The following is a 6,052-nucleotide window of genomic DNA, read 5'->3' on the forward strand; positions in this document are numbered from 1 at the left end:
TAGGTGATTTCATAAAATAAAGCACCAGTCTCCATTAAAAACTTTTAGAAAGAAGTAACGAATTTCATCCCTTCTGAGGTATTGTACCTCCTTTCCTCATTCTGACCTGCTTAACGAGAGGAAAAGTTCATCAAGGTCTCAGCTTTGAGAACCATCAATGGAAGATAAAAGTCCTGGCCCATTGTCACCACGACAGAGCCTACCATTCACCGCCACCAGCAAAGCCTCTGTCACAGGGATCCAGCACCCTCCACAGCGATGAGCTAAATGTGTGTTCCCTGAGCGCTGAAGGTAAACAAAGAGTTTATTTCAGTACCAGTGATGTTTCAGACATTCCTCTTTCAAAGGCGAGTTGACTTCAAATCACACATTTTCTCCACACCTAAAGATGTGGTGCCATTGTATTCCCAAAGGCATTAGAGGTCTAAACACTCACTCATCCTGTTAGCTGCTTTCTCTTCGTCTGACCCCATTACAGGGGTCTGTAGCCATGCCCAGAGCCAGGTGTTGTTTTGGTTTCTTGGACACGTGGACCCAAAAAAAGAACAAGAAGTCTCGCTCTGCCAGGGGGCAATCAGAGTACACACACACACACACACACACACACACACACACACACACATTTATTTATTTATTTATTTATAAGTCTATGAGGAGGGCTAGTGGGCAGCTGGAAAGAGATTCTGAGGCTCAGAAAGAACTTTCAGAAAGAAAAGGAACAACAGTAGTGCGGAAACTTAGCACTGGAAAAGAGAGCTATGACTTCTTGGCAGCATAAATAAGAAGGTAGACAAGAGAAGGTACCTGGACACACCACAGCAAAATTGCAGATATCTGAGGCAAAGACATCGTTAGTTACGAGGAGAGATAACAAAACAAGGGACACCTAGGCTGGCAGCTGACTTAGCTGCAAAACGAAGTCAGAAAACAGTAAGAAAATATCTTCAAACACTAAGATAAGATAACTGCCAAGCTAGATTGATACACTTAGCAGAACTGTTTCTCAGGAACAAGGGCAAAGTAAAGACATTTTCAGATAAACACTGAGGAGGTTGACCTCCAAACTCACCAGTGGAAATTCTAAAGGATGTACTATAAAGAGAAAGAGAGAGAGAAAAAATTCCAGAAGATCAGAAGGTAGGTCAGAGATACGTTCATTAAAAAAAAATTCTAAATTCTAGAGGTGCCTGGGTGGCGCAGTTGGTTGAGCGTCTTGACTTCGGCTCAGGTCATGATCTCACAGTTTGTGGGTTCGAGCCCCATGTCGGACTCTGTGCTGACAGGTCAGAGCTTGGAGCCTGCTTCAAGTCTCCCTCTCTCTCTGCCCCTCCCTGCTTGCACTGTCTCTTTCTCACTCTCAAATATAAATAAAAACATTAAAAAATTTTAATTCTAAATTTAAAATTTTAGAATTTTAAGAAATTCTAAATCTGGCTAACACTGATGTTATAAGAATAATATCTAAATAGTGAGGTCAAGAAAGGAGTTAATGCTTCTTCTGAAAACTGCAGGGAACCCTTCCTTGCCTCTTCCCAGCTTCTGGTGGTTTACTGGCAATCGTTGGCATTCCCTGGCTCCTAGAACCATCCCTCTGCCCTTCCTCGCTCTCACCATCTTCCTTCTCTGTGTCTAGATTTCCCTTTTATAAGAACACCGGTCAGATTGGATTAGGGCCCATTGAAATCACCTCCTGTTAACTTGATGACCTTTATAAAGACTCAGTATTTAAATAAGATCACATTCTAAGGTACCAAAGGCTAGCATATCAACATATCTCCTTGGAGGAGAGCAACCCATAACAATCTCAATCCTAACTAATGGTTTTAAACTCTAAACCTCACCCCGGGGCGCCTGGGTGACTCAGTCAGTTAAGCGTTCAGCTTTGGCTCAGGTCATGATCTCACAGTTCATGGGTTCAAGCCCTGGATCGGGCTCTGTGCTGACAGCTCAGAGCCTGGAGCTTGCTTCCAATTTTGTGTCTCCCTCGCTCTCTGACCATTCCCTGCTTGCTCTGTCTCTCAAAAATAAATAAAAAACATTAAAAAAATTTAGACCTCACCCTTGGTTCTAGCTGCTGCCACATCTTTCCTTTCCACCTTCCATCCTTTCAAAGCTCCAAAGCCAACGATGCCCTGTGGTTCCATCCTCCTGCACAGCTTGTTATGGGCTAAATGGTTTCCTCCTAAAATCCATACACTGAAGCCTACCCCCTCCCCCCCCATTCTTCACAGTGTGACCGTATTTGGAGATACAGCCCTGAAAGCAGGAACTGAGTTAAAATGAGCCTGTTATTGTGGGCTGTAATCCAATATGGCCACTGTTCTTGTAAAATGAGGAAATTCGGACACCTAGAGACACATCAGGCATGCATGCTGTTAAATAACAAAAATTCAACTGAATACATTTAAAAAATCTAATTGCCTCTATTAATCAAGTCGTGAATCGGGCAGCATTCCATCTGGCAAGTAGAGGGGATTTCCGAGGAGCCGTACAAAATGGAAGGTTTTTATAGGAAGGGGGGTTGGGCAAGGAGTTATCAGCAAAAGAAAAGAAAGGACTGTTCCAGAAGGTCACCTTCCCTTAGGAGAAAGGGCAGAGGGTGCTTATTAGGTGGATGATCTCATCTTCTTTGAGGGGTTGGAGACCCTCTGTGATAGATTCCTCATTGAGGCTGATGGGAAAATTCCTGACTGAAAGACTACATTTCCGGGGGGTATTGAAACTGCAGTAAGGTTAGGTATTGAGTCCAGACTGGTCACTTGGTTTAAGTGATCCCATTTGGCGTCTGTGGTTTTCTTTTTAACAATAGGCACAAAGAATTTGTGAGGACACAGTAAGAAGGTGGCTATCTGCAAGCCAAGGACAAAAGAAACCAAACCTACTGATGCCTTGATCTTGGACTTCTAGCCTCCAAAAGTGAGAAAAAATAAATTTCTGCTGTTTAAGCCACTGAGTCTGTGGCATGTTGTGCCAGCAGGCCACGCCATCGAAGCCCTGCCCCATGGCATTTGGCAGTGTGCCTGAGCACTGTCCCCAGGCTCACTCCCTCTTCCCCCACACGGGGTCCTTCTCAGCCCCCCTCCTGAGAGTCAGTGTGTGGAGTCCAGGGAAGTGGTGCCCCAGGTAAGGCAGGCAGGCGTGCCCCGCCCCCATCCCTCCCAGGTCTAGTGGCCCCACAGCACCTGTGGCTCCGGGGAGGAGTGGTGAAGGTGAGGAAGGCATGGACGCCAGCGGCTGCGGTGAGCTTCTTCGTGGGCGCGGATGATGACAGGGAGGGTCACCTGAACATCAGGCAGATCACTGAAGGAGAAGCTTCACTGAAAAGCTCAGCTGAGACTTGAAATCCTTGCACATTCCTCTAGGTCCAGACACAGAGGAAGGAGGAGGCCACCGCCATCCTCCCAAACCCTCTTCAACATCTGTTCCCACTGCGTCTTTCTTTGGCTTTTTCCTCTTTGGGTTTCTCTTGGAAACAGCTTCCTTTCCTTCCGTTCCTTGCTGGACATGCAGACCTTCCCCTGCACCAGAGTCCCGCTTTCCTTCCTCTTCTGGCTCTGCACTTTTCCTGGCTTTTTTTTTTTTAAACAAAGTAACAAGAGTTAACAAGAGTCATGGCTTTGTGGACACAAGTGTGGGTGAGTAAGACTGACTTCAGGGTTCATAGTCTTGAGCGCTGGAGACTGGATACAAAGTAACAAACAAGAAGACTCTCAGGGGTAAAGTGCTGAGGATTGACAGGGGGGAAGGAGATTGCAATTGATGGGTTTGGCTTTGGTGGCTCTTGGTGCTGCTCTTGGAGATGGGGTATGGGAAGCAATTGGCACATTATGATCTGCAACACTCACTAATCTGGCTGCAAAAGCACCAGATCCACCAGAGTTTTGCCATCTTGGCTGTAAATCACAAAATCGGAAATAAGTTTGCTTCTCTGTGTCAGACCTGGGAGGCCTGGTTAGAAAATGGTAACAAGTGCTCCCAGGTTCCATTTCCTTTGGGTATTTGGGAAGCACTTGTAGCCATCACAAAGCCTTCTTATCAGCCTTTGATAAGGAAATGGGATGTCATGAAAGGCTGTTACCTAAGACAACAAAAACCCAGGCGATACATATTTCACCTACCCTGGTAACATCTTTAAGTCCCAGGCATGCAAGATCAACCGGAAGTGACTTGGGACCTCAAAGCCAGACACTGTCCCTTAGGCCCCAGCATTAAGTCCAGGAAAGCCCTTTCAGGTGGGGCACACTGTGGCCAGGGGCCAAGGGCCAGATGGATGCAGCACCCCAGGTCTTCGGGGTATGCCCTGTGGAGCTCTGGGGTGGCACTTTGTAGGAGAGGCTCAGGGAAGGGGCTTTTGGGGGTGATACGGGGAGTACAGGTGGTGCTAGGAACCTCAAGATCCAGCCCCCTCTGGCAGCACCCCTGAAATGGCAGGACAGAAGTCCGGCTCTTGTGGTTAATGTTCGTTCCAGGGCCAATGCCCTGACCTTCAGGTCAGGAAGTGACTTCTTGGTCAATTGCTCCTTTTGAGAGGCCTGCCAGGATTTGAAATGAAGCAGCAGTTCTTACAACATCCAGCCATAAATCTAAATCTTTTTTTTTAACCCAAGCAAAATAGTGAGATAACTTGACATTTTGCATGCTTAAATTTAGAACAGATTACAGAAATTGAATATCCACGTCATAAGCTGCTTCATTTAAGCACAACGCACACACCCAGACTCAGTTTCATGTGATTTGTGTCCTGACAGTGCTTCCTCTTCTGCCAAAATTTTAAAATCTTAAGGAGGCAGGTGCCATCAGCCTGAGGACAAGGCTGCCTGACCGCTAGTCCCAGCCCTCACTTAGCTGAGCAAAGGCACCGCTCTGGGCCTCAACGAACCCGTCTCTGAGATTCCATGGGGTGCAATGCCTGGCTTTTGTGCCCAAATGGCACAATGCCAAATGAGTACAGGTAGTGGTCACACCTCAGTGTCGAGGATGCTGTGATAAGAAGATCTATGAGATCGTGGGAATCTATGCCTCAGAAGGGTTATCCATAACAGAGGCCACTCACCAAGACCTTCTCGTGTGCTGGGAGCTGTAGGAAGCACACTTTGCTTGTCTTCTTTCTCCTAATTCTCATTCCAACCTGGTGAGGTATCGCCATTTTACCAGTGAGGAAACGGAAGCTCAGAGAGGTTAAGTAACTTGCCCAAGCTCACACAGCTCACGCAGCTCTAAGTGGGGACTGAGGATACAAACCCAGGCATGTTAGTGCACTCCCCCTGCCTTGCAGCTTCTGGGTATTAACCCTGAGATCTTCCCACCATCACTAACTTGGAGGGGTGAGAAAGAGAAAGAGCTAGTGATTCCGACCCAAAGATGTCTTCTCATGGGGCTGATTGTGTCTGAGCCCGTCCCGTAGTGACCTGTCTGGAGGGAGGAGTGATGGATATAATTCAAAATGGTTGATTTGGTTTAGAAAAAAAATCATTGCCCCATTACCATGAGCAATAAACAGTGTTTCCAGAAGTACTCTTTTGAGAAAATTGCTGTAGATCTTACAGAAATGAATCTAATCAAAGAGAAAAAGAAAGGCAAAGGGATCCCAACGATTTGAGTACTCATGTTCAGGTTTAAAGCATCTTGTGCCCTTTAAACACAAACTGACTCACCTTGGTGGAAAGTCTCTGCTACTTGAGGATTGTCTCAACACTTCTTGCAAAGGCTGGCTGGGACTGTCAGGCAGGACCATCTGTGCAGGAGCGAGGCTTCTTCCAAAGACCTGGTTTTGATTTTCTAGGAGCTGCACATGACGTCATACACTTTAAAGAGGAACGTCTTCCCTTCACTTCTCTGCTCCCTTCTGCTGAGCCGGAGGCCTGCCTATATTCTTCCACTAGGACAGTGGTGAGGAGTGCTATTTGATAAGGCATTTCCTTCTCGTAGGCAACAGCAACAGAACCCAAGAGGCACAGAGGTTCAGCCAGACCTGTTTGCTGGTTTTGCCTGAAGACAAAATATCCAGGCCAAAGCAGAAGGTGAAGTCAAAGCCATCGGGTCTAGTCTTTCC

The sequence above is a fragment of the Suricata suricatta genome, chromosome 15, assembly GCF_006229205.1.
Source record: "Suricata suricatta isolate VVHF042 chromosome 15, meerkat_22Aug2017_6uvM2_HiC, whole genome shotgun sequence".
In the NCBI taxonomy this organism is placed as follows: domain Eukaryota; kingdom Metazoa; phylum Chordata; class Mammalia; order Carnivora; family Herpestidae; genus Suricata; species Suricata suricatta.